Source organism: Cygnus olor, chromosome 5 (genome assembly GCF_009769625.2).
Source record: "Cygnus olor isolate bCygOlo1 chromosome 5, bCygOlo1.pri.v2, whole genome shotgun sequence".
Taxonomy (NCBI): domain Eukaryota; kingdom Metazoa; phylum Chordata; class Aves; order Anseriformes; family Anatidae; genus Cygnus; species Cygnus olor.
The window spans coordinates 12,980,745-13,001,919 of record NC_049173.1 but is presented as its reverse complement, the minus strand read 5'-3'; positions in this window follow the sequence as shown (position 1 = coordinate 13,001,919).

Genomic DNA, 21,175 nt, shown 5'->3' with positions numbered 1-21,175 from the left:
TAACCCGTAGAAAAACAGACTGAACAAAACTGGAGAGCCATACACAAGCTGGCACAGACAATACCGAGCCAGAGAACAGACTGTTTATAGGGAGGCACGTATGGGCACTCCCCACCAGCAAATGCATCACTGAGGGCATAACTGGCTATTTTTAGCGGCAGTGCCCACGTTTCTTTGGCCTTTTACCTCGAGAAACCTGTGTGAAGCACTATGTATGAGCCACTAAAAAAATCCAAATGGGGCAACGCTGGGATTCCTGGTACGGATGGGCAGAGCTCAAAGTGCCCTTGGCTTGCCTGTGCAGTGGTGCCCACAGACCTGTGTGTGTGGATACATAATATATACCATATATTATATGTCACCGTATATATATATACATCATAAAACATACATCCTCAGGTGGTGAGAGAGGGGAGAATGGGGGTGCTCACCCCCCGCTGTGCTGCTGCACCCCTGCTCCCATGCTTCCCCTCACCTCCTCCGTGGGATCAGGGGACCTCCACCTTCAGCCCCAGGGATCATGAGGTAATCCAGTATTTTACTGCAGTGATGGAAACCTGTGAGAAACACAGTATTTGTTTTTATCATTATAGTCAGCATTTGGAAGTAACGGGCTGGAAACCCCACATGATTTGTGGCAGGGCATTGCATTAACGCTTATATAAAAAAGCAAAGATGGCTCCAGTGACAGCACTTAACAATTTTCTCTGTTACTTCGATGACTATTCACCTTGAATGGAAAGTGCTTTTACGCACCATTGAAGCACAGCTAGCACATAACCTCCAAGCACTCAAAAACGCTGAGATGCTACGAGAAGCAGCACTTAATAGAGTGCAGCCCTCCTCTGGCACACGCTGCCCGAGATCAGGCCTCGCACAGCTCATCGCCCGCGGTGCTGCTCTGTCACACTCAAACTGGCCCAAAATCTGCCCCGTGGCACAAAAAGCAGAGCAGAGCCCTTTCAACCACCTTCCAGTTTCGCGTGATTACCACACAGATTTTACGTTAAATTCCTCATGTGAAATTTGTGGTAAAATATACACAGGCCTAAGCTTGTTTTATGAGCTTTTATTGGGTAGCAGCGATGGCACGGGATCATCTTGTGGTGGGGATGTAGAGGCTGTAAGCTGAGAGACTGATGTTCAAATCCAGCAGATCAGCATAAAGCCCTCAGGATATTATTCTTGCTGCAATTACAAGTAACAGCTATCACGAGAAGAAAGGGTAGTAGGCTGCCATGCAGTGAATAGAAATGTTTCTCTTCAGTTGTTTGTACGAGGACTGCAGACAGGGATAAATAGTTGTTACTGTAAAGCTCCTGGTGACAAATTGATCCCCGTCTCTGTCTCCAGCTGCCTCCAGCATTTCCTTATGGGAGACAGTGGTGGGTCATCAATGTGGTCATTTTAAGCTTGGCAAAAAAAAAAAAAAAAAAAAAAAAGGATCCTGATTTTAAAGCCTCCTTGTGTGACCTTGGCTTATATTCATAAGTGTTGCTCAAACAACAGCCCCACTGATGCCGATGCTAAGAGGTAGATGGCAGAGACGATTTCACTGTGACTGTTAGAGGCTGGAGACGAGGAACAAAAGCCCCTTTTTGAAGGCTTCCCATCCCTCACAAATGCTCTGACTCACTTCACCTCATGTGGGACCGACTGCTTACAAAAACCAATGCTGCCATCTTTTTACCACGTTTATGAGATCGCAGCCCTAGAATACACAAAGCATTACTCACTTCAGCTGATTCCTTTAATGCCGAAGACACAGCTTGTACTTACTCCATATGAGCTGTAGAAAAGGCTTCTGTATGAGGGGATTATGGCTACAGTTCAGATGCTAAACATTTCCTAGCTGAAATATTTCACAATGGGGCAATAGTATCATTAAGAGTTTGCAAGGCAACACCATATGCTTTATTTCTTCTGATTGAGCCTCCCTAAAATACACATTTTTGTAAGGTTATGATCAAAATCAAAACAAATTGTAGCTTTTCTTGATTTCTCCAAAAGTAGTTACTCTGGAAATAGAGAAAATGTCCCAGGCTCAGTTGTACAACATGATCATGCTATCAATGCAAAACGACAACGTAATACCCCAAGTCAATCCCAAGTGAAAGCTGAGCAGATATTTGGTCCACTAGCATATGCCTACCTGAGCCTGCTTGTATGCAAACACAAACTCACTCTAGACTAAATTAATGAACTGTACAATTTTTCTTTTCCCAGTTCTCTGTGTTTCTAAAGATATCTAGTGTTTAGGTATCTATTTATGCATTCCTGAGCATATAATGCATACTGCTCACAGCTGAATTAGGTTAATCAGCTCTTCTCCTGTTTAAATCAGAGATGCTGTTGGATATGTCAATGGATGGAAAAAGTTCTCCAGGTGGTGTCTGTTTTGCAAAATGAGTGGTTTGACAAATCCACTCAAGGCATCCAAGATAAATCCTTCGAACTACAAATTCTGTTGTTACTGGGCATGTGCTATCCCTCTCCAGTGACCTTGCCATCCTAAGCAGGTTCTTATGACATCACCTTAATGCTGTGGCTTAAAAACAGCTTAATTAATTTAGTGTCTCTGCATTGCTGTCTGCTGCCATTGTAACCTTCACATAAATAAAAAGAAGATAAGGCACCCAGCTGCCTCTCATGCAGAGCCCTGTGGGTCCGGGCAGTAACCCCCCAGCTGCTCCAGGGGCAACTCTGAGGAACATGAAGTCCATCCCTGAAGAACCAGCCCAGGCAGACCACAGCGGAGCAGCAGACTTCTGTGCAGGTCGCTCCTTTCTTCCATTACTTAACTCCACGTTGCCATTGGCGTGAGGATTACCTTGTATTTTATAACAGCTGGGATTTTACCTCCATCTACAGAGTAATTAATTTTCCTTAAGTGTGATAGTGGCTTGGTGTTAAGTAGCAAGATGGATGGGGTTACTGTAATGATGTTTTCTGTGGTCTGGTTGTGATACTGTAAGATAGCATCTGTTTCTGGTTTGCCCTATTTTAAATATCATGCTCACAGCAAGGAAAAATCTTTCTGACTCAATGTTGAGTTCTGAACTCATAGACTTGTTTCTCTTTAAGTGTTACCTATTCTCAGTGAGTGTTTTCATGCGTGTTTAGAACAGAAAATAGCTTTATTTTTTTCTTACATTACAATCTGGAAAGTAGACAGGTGGCAATTAAAGGAAAAAAAAAGCTATAATGCCATTAATGGTTTAACTTATTTTAACAGGAAGGGATTTATTGCTTACTAGCTTGTGTTTATAAATAACTGTACTTTCAGTCAGTAACGGAGGGAGTTGGGGGGGAGAGATACAATCATAAACGTGATTTTAGATTTCTTTAATTTTCCTAAGCAGTAGACTTGTAGACCTTCTTTTTATGTTACTCATCAGCTAACAAAAGAAATCCCCATCCTAGATCTACCCAAGAAAATCCAGGATTGAAGTTCATGCTGAGACTAATCTATGCAGATTAAATAGCTGTATTGTCCTTCTCCCTGAAGTATACAGCTTGGCAGCACGTTCCAAAAGCCAAACCCAGACATAAAACAGAAGAATGCACTGCATTTCTACCCAGCTCCCCTGGCTGCCCCAGAAGCAGCAGCTCTGTGGGACCAGCCCTGCCCAGGACTGCCGCTTGCCCTTGGCACTGGCTTTGAGGTCTGCAGGTTTGCCGTCGGGAGGTGCTGTCATTTCTTCTTGTGCGCCGCCAAATGCCCTCAACAGCCCTTCGTTTCTGAGTTCAGTCCCACAGAGCTGCCCTAGCCTGACAATTGGCATTGCTGTAGTAAATAGTATTATCTGAATAATGCATGTACCGAGCGAGGATAGGTTCAGAAAGCCCTCTTTGGCAGCCCTATGGCTGCGTCGTAAAGTGTGTGACTTGTTAATGGGGAGCAGCTGAGACAGCCCAGGTAGAAAGATGCATTGGAGCTGGCTGCTTTGTTCAAAGGGAACTTTACAAAAATGTTTGGTCTCGTAGAGCTGGCCGAAGGTGGAGGAGAGCTGTTAGGGAGCCAAGGCGCTCCCCCCTGCACAAGCCAATTGTAGGGCTGTGTCAGACACCCACGAGCTGTTAGAAAGGTAGCTTCGGACATCTCGCTGTGCTTCTATCTGAAACTATCCAGCTGGGAGGTTGAATACCAGTGTCTGTGGAAGAGTGAATATTTTTCCACTATAGAAAAACTTTGAGAAGTTCCTGGGCCATGTATTGCCCACAGTGTATAACTGAATGAGGAATTCATCCTTGTGGGCTCTTTTTCACTCAAAATAAAGATGAGATACCTATACGTGGATAATGCTACTAATTTTAATCATACTGCTGGTGTCCACATTGCCCACCATGTGTGGGAAGGGAACCCCCAGCATGCTCAGTCTCATGAGGAGTTGAGGACAGTGGCTTTAGGTGGGTGCCACCAAGCTGTGCACCCAACAGCCACGCTGGGTTGCGTCCTGCACATTTTCTGGTATCGGCAGAGTTAGTTAACTGAGTTCTGTGGGTGATGCATATTTCTCTGGCTTCTACAGCACACCGATCTTCTCCTTGTGGCTGTGTCACCCTCAAGATGTTTTTCCATCTTCTTTAATCAGATTAACCAGCTGCTTTTGCTCTTGGGACGCTGACTTTGTGGGATGTGTTTCAGACCTTGGTCTGTCTCGCCTTCATATTTTCCCTTCTACATCTGTGTGCTTGGAGCAAGGGGATTGTGTCCAGCTCAACCTGCTGGGGCACATATTTTTTTTCCTGCGAGAGGGGCCCTGTTAGTCCTCAGGCATGCTGTGCTGCACCTGTGCTCCCTGCAAAACGGGGCTGGAGGTGGTACTGCCATAGGGAGCTGCAGGGTGCAGAGCTGGTACCATCTTCCAAAATCATCAGAAGGGATGCTTGCAGGCTGAAATAAGTGTGTGTTTGTTTTGTTTTTTTGTTTGTTTGTTTTTTAACATGCCTCAGTGTCATTGGGTGTTGTGGGATGTATTTGCGTTGGGCAAACTGCACCACAGCTGAAGCTCCCCCTTCTTAGCATGAACATGGCAGGGAGCTAATTTGTGCCTAATTTGGTGTAAATATGAAGTAAACGGGGTATGTGAAAATGACCACAGACTTCACATACATGCGTGGAGTCTGTTCCTGAGTGCTCTTCATATAGTGCTCAATGGGCACCATGCACACAATTCAGTGAATAAATGTTTCCATTATTACACTTGCAGCCTGGAAAAGAGAACCCAGTAAACCTCTGAATAGCATCAGATGTATCCAAACTAGATTATAAAGGGCTTGTCCGTATCTATGTGCATTAAATGTTGCCTCTTACTCTGGTCTTAACACACACAACCAGGGCTGATTGCTAATGAAATCAACAGCCCCTGACAATCAGATGATCGACAAATGGTTAACGCGTTGTTTGTGGGGAAAAGTCTGGGCTTTGCTGTGTGCCATGCTGCCTGGAAGCAGCTGCTGTCACTGCTTTTCTTACTGTTTCCCCAAATTTTGCAGCTTTGGTGAACGGGGCCTGTAAAACTGCAATTACTATAAATATGCATGCGTCTTCCTTCATAAATTATTCCTGATGCGTGTGTTTTAAGTAGGACAAAGATTATGAACTAGACCCACTATAATGTTAGTGGGGAGTTATTTTTATGAAGTGACTTGGATTTGAATGTCAGATACTTCTATAGTGGTGTTCACTACAGCAATATAGTACTGATTTTTGCCCCCCAACACTAAGTAAGATTTTTTGTGAGTCTATTTGCATGGAGCTGATATCTGGGATGCTTGAGCAGTTTGGTGGCCCCCTTGTTTCTACAGCGTACATGAGCTCCAAAAGATGTTACCTGCGCCCAGCTGTACCAGAGCTGAAGGCATTAATTTGTTTGCATTTACTGCACTTGTTTTGCATAGCTGTTACACACTTCTACACAGCTTTCCATTTACTGGCTGGTTTTACATAGCCCTGTGCTTGCAGCACTGCATTTCTTGCGTACTTGTGTGTTAGCAAGGTGGGATGAGTGGTGACATAGACATAGTCACTGCCCAAATCGCTGGTGATAAATCTGATCTATCCTTTAAAAGGAAAACTCATATTAAGGTAGCTAATCTGCTGAAATACAGCTTTTTATATTCAGGTGGGATCAAACCTTTCTTTTTGCATGGAGATTACTATGTTCAATATAGTAGGAAATTATGTTCAATATAATAGGAAATTACGTTCAATACAATAGGAAATTATATAGATTTTTAATCATTTCTTCCTCTAATGACTAAATATGGTTGTCAGAAACAGCGAGAAACATTTTCATTTTCTAGTCAAAGTCCTTCCGGAAACAGACTTGTGCTGGAGCACTTCACAGAACGTATTCTTGGATCCATCTGTCAAAGGAAGACACTAAAATAGACTTTCTTTTATCTTTTTATACGTTATGGGCTTAACTTGACAGCTTTTTCTTAAACACATTTCCTGTTGTTTTCATTGTCCTCCTAAAACACAGATAATACATGTAGGAACACTCGCTGGTACATTTATTTACTATTCCTGGCTGGTGAAACTTCTACATCACCGTTTCTACACCAACGAGTGCTGGTATGTGGAAGTACGTACTCCTGACTGCTTTTATGCTGACACAGCAGCAATGACTCAATCTTTCTTGTCCCACTCCATCTTCTTCACTCAAGTCACTCTGCCAAAATTAAACTTTCCCTCATATTCTAGTCAGGGGCTTACTCCATGTTCTTTTTTTAATTATTATTTAATCATCCTTTGTTAGTAGATGGACTCCACAGTGTGTCATTAAATTCCTAAAAAGTGCTCAGCCAGCTGGGGTGTAAAGCAAGCTGGAAAGCCCTGCACTGCAAAGCTTGCACCTGCCTTCCCATCCGATGGTGCGCATCCCTGCATCTCCCCTCAGGAATGGGGCCAGACCGTCAGCCTGAGCAGGCCACCTGGTTTCAGCTCCCACACCACAGAGAATGAGGAGAGAGGTTTTACTTTATCCAGGAACATCCTCATGAAAGAGGTTTTAAGTTATCTCAGTGTTTATGGAGTTTTGGCCATGAAACACTTACTCAGAGAGGACTATTGATGGGAAGATCCTAGAATATTTCCTCTCTCAATAACAATGAAGAACCCGCTACACGCCACAATTTTGAATGAGGCCTTCTATGCAGTAGGGTTTTAACGATCTCACTGTTGCCAAGTTTTGCTTCCAAAACCCCAGTGGAACGTTTTTGCCAGGCCTATTAGATAATGCACGCAATTTTTGGGTACAAATTCACAATTGATTCCAGTGTTCAGTGTCCTCATACTAGACCTTGCCAATATCACATACATTCATTTTCCATAAATTCCATCAACCATGGTCTGGAAGCCATGGTTTTCATAGTTCAGTGCATCCTTGCTTTATATGCGTTTGTTATAGCTGGTCACTACTCTTTAACAATTTTGTTGGTCTAATTTAACTTCTCTTTAAAGTAAAATTTCTGAGCTAAATGGAGGAAAGATCATTCTCTGTTGTTGGCCAGTTTTGACTCTTTTGTGTTGTAATACTTCCTTCTTCATACTTATTTCTAATGAGATTGTTCACATTTTGTCGGGCCAAACGGGGGAAGTTTTAAATTTTATGAATCTTTCAGGTGCTACTATCATTAATCATTTTGTGTTTTCCAAAGAGCTGAAGATCCCAGGGCCATGCCAAATCCATTTGACTCCAAATCAGTTTCATGGAAGTCTTGCCCTGACCCAATCGATGTCTGAAGTCTGGGCTGGCTTTCCATCCAGTCCTCAAATAAGTGATTTCTGTAGAGCATCCCGGTCAGGATGGGAGCTGGAGGGAGGAGAGCACAGGGCGCATCGGGGCTGCTGTCACTATTTCAGTGTCCTATTGCCAAGTAATGGCCAAGTCACCAGTTTTAGTGGCTACTTTGGTCATTTGTGTTCTGGTGTGTTTTTTTCCAGTATTGCTTAAGAAATAGTCCTGAGCTAACCAAAAGATTAATGGCAGGGTCTAATTGGTTTTGCCATTCTTAGAGATGATGGGCCAAATTAATCCCTGTTAGAGCTCCATTAATCTTTCTGGATTTACATCCAAGATTAATTTGTCCCTATGATACTCATCAATTGCTGTGTGATCTGTGGAAAATCACTTACCTTTGCATGTGGATTTTCCATTCCAGTTGGAAAATGGGGGCAATAACTCTGAATTCAGTGAAAATGAATGTTGCAAGCACTGCCAGGATTTGTTAAAATGGATTACTTTTTTTTTTTTTTAAATAAAATGCAAATTTTATTTGTGAATGTTAGTTTCAGTTTGCACTTGTTCTCTTGCTTCTTAGTGAAGCTTGGATAGAAATATTTTTCCCATGGGGTGCAGATATGCCTGGTATTTATACTGAGTGATGTCTTGGCACCATAGTGCTGGGTGGGAAATTGTGTGCTGATTATCCCAGGCCAAGGGTGTTACCCTTCAGGTTTTAAGGAAGTCAAACGTGCATACCCAGGGGCAGAATTTGGCCTTTTTCATTTTGGCTTTGTTCAGGCCAATTTCTACAGCTGTTCCTCAGTGAGAATCTCACTGAAGGTAGCAGGAGTTTAGCTTAAGTAAGGATTACAGGATTAATCCCTCTATCTCCCATCTAAATGACTGCAAAAAAAACGACGACTGGCGATCTCCAGAGTTCCCTAGCTCAGGTTCTCTTCATTCTGCTCACAGATGCGCATCGAAATGCGCCTCTTACGGATTAAGGCAACAATTGCATTTACCAGGAGGCTTCTGTATTTGCAGAAAAATGTTCTGGTAATGCCACCAATTAGATAAAACTGGGACTTCACACAGATAATAGAAAAGAATCTGCTGATAAGGATTGCAGCAATTTATTATAGCCGGCGCTGATGCTAGAGGTGAATAACAAGCAATCCATCAGTTAGATGATGAAAAGTACTCTTGAGTTTTACAATCCATTCCCTGTTAATAACCTCAGGCACTGTTACTCAGCCAGAAAATATATATGTTGAAATCTGTTCTTCTCCATTTACGCATATTTAATGTGTTCAATTGCCTATATTAGCAAATATATGTATAATAAAGTTAAAGGATTAGTTGTTGTCATCTTTTCTAAGAGGAAATTATGCAATAAGATTTAATGATCTTTGCAAAGAAAAAAAGTGCAATGTGTTCAGTAAGGAAATAATTACAGGGCTTTGACATTATTAGATACAGCTTCTTTGACTGATTTACAAATTGTTATGTATGTGCAGGTATTTTTTCACATGTGCATTTTATTTCACAACCAGTATTAGTTATTTCTTCTTAATTCTAAATATATACAGACTGTTTTACCTACTTACTGGAATTCCAATGGACATGCCAAATATACACTGAAATCATTGTCAATTATTTATTTGAGTTGGCAAGAAAAAAATATTTTTAAAGTTTAATGAAGCCAGCAGTGATACACAGTTTCATGTTGCTGAGCAACAATACTGATGGCCAGTATATTTAAAGTAAAAGAATACTGAATAACCGTGTTGATGCCTCAGGGCTCTGTTGTACTTCCCGCAGCAAACCTCGGGGGACCCGGATCAAAGGGTCCAGCAGGCTGAATTTCTCATGAAGCAGCGGCTGGCAGGTCAGGAAGAGAAGCTTGGAGGACAGCATCTTAACTCCACGGGTCCCAGAAGCCCATGGGAAAGGCAGCTCTTACCTCCATCAGGGTGTGAAAGGTGGAACAATTTGAGTAGATCGAAGGGGAAGCTTGAGAGGGATGTAGGGGAAAAAAAAGAATAGTGAGCTTGGCATTTCTCAGAGTTCAAGGATATAGTCACATTAAGTGAAGTAAAAGGCAGAACATAAATTTGATTAAAAGAAATGCTTTTGCACAATGCATAATTGATGTGTAGAGCTAACTACATCAGGGTACTACTGAGGCCAAAAGCATAAAGGATTCAGAAAATGGCTAGTACTAACAGGGCATGCAATCATCATTACCTGCAGGATATATATACATATTTTTATACAAGGGAAATTATATATGTAATTCTACCTCCTGCAGTTGATGAAGGTATATATGTTCATGCTTCCAGGGACTGAATAGCAAAGCTGGGGAGAAAATTCTCCTGAGGACAAGCTGCTTTATAAGTGCCCGTTGTGTCTTGCTGAGGCCCATTTGGTGCTGGGCTAGCCAGGCTGCAGGTCTGGGTTCACCTGGTAGTTCTTGCTGGTGTGATGTTTTGTAGGGAGCACTGCGCTGTCCTCCGCAGCGTGGCTCTTGTCTTGGGCTCCTTATTTTGCATCTGGGTTAAATCAGTGGGAGCTGGTCTAGTGAGAAGGGAGGCTTCATACAGGATTCGGCCTCCTGCGAGCCTCTGTGGCCTCACAGGTGAAAGGAGAAGCCTTTCAGTCGGGAAAGGAGGCAGACGTTGCGCACTGCTTTGGCTGTGCCTGCCCAGCAATATCTCTGTGGGGAGAGGTGCAGGAGTATGGCTTTCAGCCACAGCTTCCTCTGCTGCTGTTTCCCCCCATAATGGGGAGCGAAGCTATGCAGCACAGTGACCCCTTCTTTATTAGCCGTGCTCCCCTGTTAGCACAGCGGTGCGGAGCAGTTACACGCTGTCATCCTCCGTTTGTGCCTATTTTTGAAGAGCCTACTCTCTGCCTGTTGGGAGTTATGTTTTTGAATGTTCCTTTTCTGTGCTCTCTGAGTCATATTCCCATCATTCCTATACCTCACAATATTTTCCCATTGCCATAGTGACTGCTTGCGAGGAAAGCACAGATGAGTAACTTCAGGTTTTTACTGAACCCAAATTGCCTACCAGACTGGACCTTTGCTTCAGTTCGTGTTACATCAAACAGGCTGCACAAACCAAATACTGCATTTTATTTTTAGAGAATCTTAGTTCCTTTCTGAGACAGAGAAGATATTGTCACCTGTCAGGGCTAATGGTCCTCCCACCGAATAATGCCGGTTGTTCTGATCCTAAATCTTCCCTGAAAGTAGGGCAGCTGAAAGTAGCCCAGCTGAATCCTAACAGAGTAGCTAAATGAATATTATTGCAATGGTAAATTATGTGTTGCTCCGTCGCATTTTTCGCCCTCCCTTAGGCTGAATTCCTTAAAATTAGAAAGAGTTTTGACCAACTCCATGTTTCTAAACACCTCCCTCTGTTGGACACAGATCCAAATGTCACAGCTTTCTCAAATGTCACAGGAGTGCATCTAAGCAGAACAGCAAACCTGAATTTCAAAAATGTGAAGATATTTTAAACTTCATGGCTTGTGTTCTGGAATAAAAGATATATATATAAATGTACTTTATATAAAAGTACAAATTTAAATTCATTTAATCTAGCCATCCTTTATTTTATATATATATATATAATGTGTTTTTTAGGTAATGTAAAAGTCTAATTGCTCTTGCAGAAACTACTTCTGTTAACACTGTGCAGTGTAAGTTCAGAAAAACAATTGTCTAGACGTCAAGGCTAAGGATCATTTCAGTGCCTGTTTAGGAGATTGTACCTCCTAGAAAAAAGTCATATCTGAATATCACTCTTTTAGGAGGGGAAGGGAGGACAGTTTATACAGCATGCTTTTGCAATGTAGCACTCTGTAAATAAAGAGAAAAGAGATATAAATGTCCTTCATCTCATACAAGGAAATAATAAAAACACACGCAAACATTCGATTCTGTCCCTAGCAGTACTTTGTGATATGAAGCCAAGCACAGACTGAGTTCACTCTAAAACATTTTCAGATGTGCTGGTTTCAGATGCAGAGAAGCATCAAACACAAAGAGAGCTCTCCTTTCCATAGCTGTACGCATTTGCCTGCTAAACAGCGATTAGACACTGTTAACTGAAAGCAAATACTGCAGCCAGTGTGAATAGCCTTTTTATTTCATGAGCTTGCCCATATGGGCATTGTAGATGCGGATCCAAAACAGGGAACAGAGTAGAAAACCCAAATCACAGCCATCCCACGTATTGTTTTGGAAGCTGACAGTGGGGACACCTCAGTCCTAATGCCTACTCAGTCCTTTGGTATTTCACTACTGTGACTGTGATAGAAATTTTTTTGGCCAAATTTTCTCTCTGCTTTCTATCTCCTCATAGCAGGGATAGGGGCAGGAGCTCATTTTACAACGAGCACTAGTGAACAGCACTGCTTAGCGTTGTCCTGACCTGACACACACACACAAGTGACTGTAAAAAGAAAGGATGATTCTCCTTCACCAGCCCCCAGATAATAGCACCACATACATGAGTACTCAGAAAGGAAACCAGAAATTTATTTCCTGGTATGACGGTAACTAAACTAGTGGCTCCATCAGCTGCCCTTGAGGTGGTAGGAATCTATTGCCAATAACTTAAAGGGGGGCAAGATCTGATCCCCTCAGAGCAGAAAATGGAGCAGTGGGTTGCTGTTTGGTGGTTAAGCAGGCAGAGGGCCTTTTAGACCTGAAATCTCAATTTCTATTATCCCAGCTTGATAGCAAATGAGAGAGTCTGTAAGTACAGCAGGGTTATTTGAGGTATTCCAGTCAATTACTTGTGAGGTTCACATCATGTAAACCAAATAAAATAGATGTGAGAAGAACAGCAGCGTGATGTCCAAGGAAGCGGGCCTGTACTTACTGTTCCCCGGGAAGCTTAAAGGTCTGAACAACAACTCTGAGAGGTAAATCTCTGGAAAACCAGGCTGGAAAAGACTTTGAGAGTTCATCTAGTCAATGTGATGCAAGGCAGGGCCAACTATATCACATCAAAGAGGACCTGTATTTGTCTAAAATGTTCTTAAAGACTTTCCATGGATGCTCTATAACTTTCCTAGAAAACTTATTCTAGTGCTCTACCGCCCTTACCATTGGAAAGTTTTTTTTTCCTGTAATGTTTAATCTGAATTTGAGCCTTTCTTGATACAGTTTTAACCCCATTTAAACTTGTTCTAACTGTGATAGCTATGTCTTTTCCTTTTTGATACAATTTTATGTGCTCACGGAGTTTTATCACCCCCTTTCACACCTCCTCCCTGGGTTTGACAGCCTCAAATTTTGCTCAGCGTGCCTTCACAGGCCATGCTTTCAAGCTCTCTCAGATGATTCTGGTTCTCTGGGGGATTCTCTGTTTGTGGTCCACATTTACTTACGATATGGAATTCAAAACTGGCCCTAGTGCTCCAGCTAAGGCATTATCAGTGCTGAGTAAGGTGGAAGGATTACTTCATGCATTTGGAGGATTATTTATCCACCCCAGTATGATGCTTGCCTTTTCCAATTTGGACAGCACAGCTGACAAAATGTTCGGTTTGTGGTCGACCCTTTTTAAAACTATTTCCTAATCAGTTATTATCTGCCTTCCATCAGACAGTTGCTGCCTAAATGTAGTCCCTTGTAGTGGGCCTTACTACCTTTTACCTTGCCTTTACAGTGGTTCTTTCAAGCTGCCAAGATCTTTTTTTTTCTTTTTAAATTTTAATCTGCCTATTGACTAGCATACTAGCAGTGCTCCCAAGCTGTGGCCTGCACATTTAAGTAAGCTCTTTCAGACCTTTTTCAGTCATTAAGGAAAATGTTGAATATAATGGGACTAAGGACAAAACCATGCAGAATTGTATTTCATACATCCCCCCATTTTGTGTTATCTTTAAGGTATAATTACCTACACAGTTTTACGCCTGTTAGAACAGGTGTAGCAGGGTCACCAGGGCTGTGCTTCCTCATTTGCTTGTGAGTGTGCAAAAACCCTTGCTGAAGTGAAGTTATATGACACCGACAGCCTTCCCCCTATCCACAACACAATGCAGTCATAGAAAGAACTAGGCCGGTTTGGCAAACTTTGTTCTTACAACTACAGCTGAATCTGCCCACTTCCCCATTATCTTCTAGGTACATACAAACAGTTTGTTTAAAAAATCCTAGGGGTTTGTTTTTTCTTTTGGTGGTGAGTGGGAGGAAGTTATTTAAACTGATCAGTAATCTCCTAGCTCCTTCTTTTTCCCCCATTTTAAGGCACCATGCATTTCTGGTCTTCTGTCACCCTGTACCTCTAGTCCCTCAGAGACAGTAACTACCAGCTCTGTGATCAGCCTGCACTTTAAGCACCGTAGGATGAAGTTAAGCAGTCTAGCTGATTTGAAAAGAAAAATTATCTGAATCCAGTGCAGGATTATCTGAATCCAGTGAAGCTATGAGGTGAATCAAACCGAGGAACTAATTTATCTTACTAACAATCATCTGTTTGCTAGGCTAATTTTCAGCTGGATCAGTTCCCCCATCCAGATCCCTGCGTGCCCTTACCAATGGCTGTGGCAGCCGGATGCAGGAGGGAGCAAGGAGGTGGGAATGGAGTGAAGCAGGGAGGGTGTAACTGCAGTATTCAGCAACAGCACTGGCTTAATATGTTTGTTGAAATACAGGCTGAATGAAGACAGATACAAAAAAAAAAAGTCATGAATCACTTGTAACTTCTTGGTGTCATCTGTCAATAGGTGTCCTGCACACAAGCAGTGGGCCAGCACTCCTGTGGCTGTCTTCATATGTACTTGTAGAGTGACAGCTTGTTGCCTTGCTGTCCCTGCTTGCACCTCACTTTGCGCTTTTGTCTTCCTGATTTTGCCTCAACATACTTTTGCAGCTCATCTATACTTATCCTGAATAATTCAGTCACTTTCCATATATTATCTTCGAGCCAGGTCAGAAAGGGGCTTGTGATGTAGCCAGAGACTTTACTACTCCATTTTGTCTCCTTCCTCTGCACTGGGATAACTTGAGTTTCTGAGCTCCAAGGGAAAACATGCAAGGATGGAAAAACTCTGGCTTTCAAACTTCATGTGTCATATTTCCTAATTTCACATGGGGGAATTCATGACTGAATTCATTCATGAATGAATGACAAAACAAAAATTCTTCATCAAACAAACGGAAAAAGGACAAAATGCTAAATTATATCAAGACCGTCTCCTAATTGTGTTGCTTGAATAGATGCAACTCAAAGCAGCACATAGCTTATGGAGAGCACAAGCAAGAGAGAAAAGGACATTTTTCCTGTAGTCCTCCAGCAATTCTGATTTGCTCAGCAGAATTGAATGCAAACGGATATTTTACTCTGCTTCTAGTCTCTAATTGGATATTTTTCCACAAATTCACATGTATGACAGTTGAAAATCATAGGTCATATGTGTACTTTTCCAGCATAAAGTATTATTTACTCCTTATTCTTGGGTGGTCACCAAGTGACATTTAAAACAATGAAGTTGGCAAAATGTCTTTTTGCAGAGTCTTACGGGGTTTTCTTCAAAGCATCTTACTGATAGGAAGTGAATGCCATCAAACAAACTATTTGATGCTCTTGATAATGCATTAAGTGCTTTATCTTCTTAATTGGTCATATGAAGCTAAACGGCACCAATATTGCTAAGCTTTTTTTTTTCCCTGCCAAAATGATCGCTGGATAAAGCATAGCTGCTGATGTCTTGAAATTAGTGGTATCAAGAAGGAATGGGGAGATGTTCTAAATGAGTAAATATGAAAAATCTGGATCCAATCTCTGATGACCATGAAGCAGCTAGCTAGGTTATTTGTAATTATTTCTGAATGTAACACCATAAAGCTATATCACATTTTTTTTTTTCCATCAATGAGTTATGAAATCAAGCTGAAGCTGATAGTACTCTGCAAGGCTGCAGCAGCCGCAGGCTTGGCCCTTGGCCTATTCCACCCTTGGTCTAGGTGGACCTGCTCACCTTAGGGCAAGAATATTCCTCTGAAGAGATGTTTTTGGAAAAAGGCGCAAAATCCTTCGTCACCAGATTTCTCAGACATCTGTAAGATATACCGCAAGCTGGTTATGGCCAAAACACTCATTAACCAGCTACCAATATGTAGAAGAGCTGAGTAAGAGGATGAATGCTAAGGAGAAGGCAGCGAGTGCTGCGTGACAAGGGCTGTGTGAGATCCCAGCTTGGCCTGCCCCGTGGTCACGCAGTGTCCCTTGGCAGCCGCCAGCCCTTCATCAGCCAGTGCACACCGCGGGGGTTTTATGTTCTTAATTCTTTCATTCATGGCTGCATCTGCTTGTGTAATTTATGGCACACAATACATATTTTTCTTTTGAGATCTGTTCTATTCTCTATTCCAGTATTTATTCTGTCAGAGAGTGGTGGGACAAGGAGGGGTTGTCAGGCATCAAAGAGCTGAAAAGAACTTGTCTTCTAGCTCCTTTTTCCTTGAATTATGGCTGCACTAATGATAAAATCCTTTTAGTTTCTCCCCATTCCCTTATCCATAGCTGTGGTTTTCTCTTGCTCCTTTGAAAGTTTGAGAGAGAAATGTCAGGTGGCGAAGTACTTAAGAATTAAAATGCTGCATCAGGAAGTGTTTTTAAAATTAAGTGACTCTGTACGTGCAACAAATGAAGGATTGTTCCTTACGCTGCCATGGCTGGCAGCCAGGCGGCAGGGCCTGGACAATTTCTCAGGCTTCCCTGCAGGAATGTCATTGTTGCCCCTTGTTCTTCTTCCTCCGTCCACGACTCCGGCTGCCACCATGGAAGAGAAGAATGCCACGCATGGCTTCCCCCGGGGCGGATTAGTAATCCTACACCTTGCGCTGCCTGGCAGAGGTGTTTGAAGACCAACTGCATTCTTTCCTCAAAAGCCAAATATTTCATTACTGTATGGGCCTGATCCCTTGATCCAAACCACTACGTCTATTCACATTCCTGGGCAACTTGGTGAAGGCTTCTTTGGTTCAACCACTGATTTTCTTGCATCTGATTTATTTTACATACATCAAAAGAAGACAAAAAGTAGAATTTCAAGGTTTCTGGAAGTGCTGGCTGTGAATCTGCAGAAATAAATTGCTTTAAACAAAAAACGTGTAACACAAATTGCTTTGATCTCATTGCAGGCCTTGGGGTTGTTGCTCACACCAGAACAGAAAAGTTTCTTCTGAGACAAATTCTGCTGCAAAGTAAATAACAACAAAAATATTTAATTCAAAACAAAATTACAGCTACCCACAAAAATAAAAGCTACAGCCCATGATGGAAATTACCTTAAAGTGATGTTCAAAACTGTCTGAAAGGATTGTTCCCTATTGCTTTCTTTCTCAAGCTAGCCAAGTTTAGGTTAGCTGATGATTTAACTGTTTTCTCCCATCCCCAGGTTGTGTCCAGGGATCTTGTACTGGGAATGCAGAAATGGGCTGAGGCAGCAAAAGGGATGTAAGGTTTCAATGTAGGTGGTCCTGGGCTCTGGCAGATAGCAAAGGAATTGCGAGCGTAGTGGGCTGAATTTCCCGCATATCCCTTGTAGGTCATCGTTTCTGCCAGCTCGGGAGAAGATCATGGAGACTTAAGGAGTTTGAACCAGTCACCTTGCTATTGTCCTGCGCAGGACTAACCCGTATGGTACAAACAGAACATTGTCTGCCTTCTCCCCCTGCTTCTTTTTGTGTATTTAATAATATTGCATTTGATGAAAGGCACTAGAGATGGATAAGTGAAACATTAAGCTAGGTTAGTTGGGGTAGTAAGTGGGCATGGGTGATGGCGGGCGTTAAGATCACAAGTAAATCCTCTGCTTTCTATGATTTGTTCCCTAGTGCAAATTGTCTTTCCCAACAGACCCCTAAGAAAAGGCAAGCATAACATAAAATCACTTAGAGACATGCAGTATTTTTTCTGGTTACCTCTGAGAAGACCTTCGTCATCACTCATTTTCCACAGATCCAAAGGAACTTTGAAATGTCCTATCTGGGCAAATTTCCGCTAACATAAATTATCAATTTCAGCTCTTATTGCCAATGTAAAAAGTGACGTAAATGAGATTGGCTAGCTGTTTATAACATTAATATATTGAAGTGATGTGGTGCTTCATCTTATACATACATTTTTATGTGTGCTTTATTACTTATGTGGCTGACAGTAAATTTTCCTAGTGTGCATTGGTTCCCAAGATGCCTTCATTGTGCTGGATCCTGAAAACAGTGAAACAGTGACATGGGAAGATGGGAAACTACGAACATCAGGCCTGATAAGGCATAAGTTTATCAACAATCATTCTACTGACTGAGAAATGAACAAAATAGTGCTGAGATACCTTCCTCTGTTCACAGGCACTGTGGGTATATGTTCACAGAAGAGAGAAGCTTCTCTCTCACAATGTAGCTGACATATCCTTCGCTCCTTACTGTTTCCTGCTTCTGTATTTTACACCTTCTTGTAAATTCTTATCATCAAATTAAAATTCTTTCTAAAAACTTATCAGAATGAGTATTTTAGCACCACTTTGTTAAAAAAAAATGGTGAATTTTGTTTACACTTCAAAAGGTCAATTTACTATGCTGTAATTTAAGTATCTACCATTTAAAAACAAACAAACAAAAAACCACTGTGATATTTTCCTCTAGTCTTGTTCTTCTGTAATACAATTCAGAAGGCATTAATTTATATTCTTATGGCTTTGTATAAACCAGATATTAAATTCCAACAAAATATGACTTAAATATATACATAAAATAGACCTCTGGAATATTTATTGTCACAGTGATCTCAGCCATGTGCAGGAGGAGCGCCTGTGTTCTCCCTTTTTGACAGCTGCTGAAAGCATTTCTGAATACCCAGATGTTTAGAGCTGCCCAGGTTTTCAGTGGGTACAGGAAAGATCCTTTTGCTGAGAGGGAATTCCCCCAGAGAGTGATGCAGATGTGTGGGGATGACCCAGCTGCACCCCGGCAGTGAATTGCTGTGGGCCCAACCTGTGCCAAAGAAACTGCACCACAAACCAGACAAGGTGGGATCTTGAAGACCTGAAGCTTTCAGTCTCTACTTAGGGCTGAAGCCAGCAAAAATAGGGCTGCAGAGTAGAGCTAGAACTGAGGAAAAAAAAAACAAAAAGGAATATTTTCGAAGAGTGAACGGATCATTTCTTTATCTGATGCCATCCATCTTGCACCACTTCACTTCGATCTCTCAGAGTATTAACATCTCCGAAACGCTGTCCCCATTAGCACAGATTGCCTAGAAGGTGGAAATGGAGTTGCATTCCTTTGCATTTGTAGTGCACCTTGTTTCTCATCATGTTAGTATCATAACACTATATCCGTGGATATAACAAGTCTGCAGTTGGCCATTACATACATTGAAGTGCATTGAACCTAAGGTGTTGGAGGACCTTACAAAAATAAGGATATTTCTTTTGCAGATACTATGCTTGAAAGCATTTCATAATACACTGTATAAGTAATACATGCCTTCAATGTTTGTAGGCAGGATAGCCTAATGGTTAGTGCACTTAAGTGGTAGTTATTCTGGTTTTATTCTGTCTCTGACCTCCCCACGCGGCTTTGGCTGTGTCATGTTTTCCCTCTCATTTTCCAAATGTGTAAAATAATGACAACATTTAGTTCAAGAAGTTGGTGCAAGTCTGAAAGCACTACTGTTTGCTGAGCTGTCTCCCGTCTTTGGACGGGAAGAGTCACAGATGTGTAAAGCATTATTCTTTCCATCTTCAAAGCACTCTTTTTGTACTTGCAAATCAATCAATTTGCAAACCGATATTATGTTTTTCTGAGCAGTATAATTAAGAACAATCTTATTAATTATAGAGAAAATTGCACAATTCCAATATATGCCATTCAAAACAACATGATGTAGACGGACTTATTGTAACACATTTTCATTTGGATAGTAAAACATGCATACCTTTGATGGTTTCAGCCCACATTTGTTACATTGTATTTTTAATGTGCTCAGACTGTGCCTGTGTAATGGTGATTCTCCCCTTACATCCCATCTTTCCCACATGCATGAAGTGCGCTTTGTAGTGACATTCATAAAGACCCCTGCTGTGGCTGAACCAGTGGAGTCCTGCTATTTAGATGAGCTATTATTCCAGCAGTTGAAGTGTTTTCATAAAGGAGACCGGGAGGCAAGTCTGCTACAGAGCAGTAGGAAAGGAAATCCTTATTTGAGCCCATGATAGGACCCTTACAGAGAACCCTGCTCTAATACCTGGAGAAAGTCTGCTGGTGAGGAAAAGCCTTTTCTGAAGAATGAAGACAATTCATTCACCTCACGAAATTGTCTTCAAAAAATAAAGCAAACCCAACTTTGTGCTTTCTGCTGCTGCTCACTGAAGAGGAAGAACAAAACCAAATAATAATAATAATAATAAAATCTGTTTTAATCAGGACTTAGGCAGGCTTCAGGCAGCTAAATCCAAGACTTAACCACAGAGCCCACCTGTGCTCCGTGCCTGCCTCATCCTGAAAGTGCCTCCACCTCCTTCCTCCTCGCGCCCGGCCTGCCTGAGGCTACCAAGCTCCTGCACTGCATCCTCCAAAATTTAGGCAAAGCACCACGCTGGGGAAATGAGGCCTGTGCTCCTGTGTGACCTTCCTGACCACGTAGCTCCCAGGGGGATGAAGAGCTGGAAGAAGTGCCCATTTTTTGTTTTAAATGAGTGATTAAAGCACCCACCGGAGAGGGGTGCGATTCAGTTCCTGAGCCCTTCTCAGTGGGAGGAGACCCCCATTTCTACTCCTGGTTTGAACCTTCTGTTCTTCCAGACACAAACCCTAAGCAGCTGTTTTCAGGAGAGTGCACACTGCCTGGATGAAAACACCTGGCTGCGGGTGGACTGGAGCACCTCGGCTCTGTGGCAGTGCAGAGCCCACACCTGCCCTCAGCATCATCCACGGGCTCCTCTGCTTCCTTCCCTCGCTCCCAGGTGGGATCGGGGGCCTGTCCTCCTCTGTGACAACAGATTATTGAGGGAGAAGCACACGTGCAGTACCTTATGTTTCAGGTTGTGCTCTAGTGCTAGGCACCTGAAGGGTAGGTGTTGCAGCACTGCAGTTTTTTCATGGATGAAAGCTATGACTCATGGAGGAAAACCTAAACTTGAACAAACACGCAATTTAAAAGCTCCCAGGCCAGAGCAGAGACAGACTGCTACATTAAGTAAGATTGCAAATGGTGAAACAGACACTTGTGCCTTAAATCGAAATGAAATGAGTTACACAACAGAGCTCAGCTCCCCTTGATCACACGGCAGTAAATGTGAACTATCAGTCAGATGATTTCCAACAAGCTCAAGTGGCTCTTCAAAAGTTAGTCACAATAAAATAGATGCAATAATTATACTATCTGATATATTTTAGTTAAAACCAGCACATC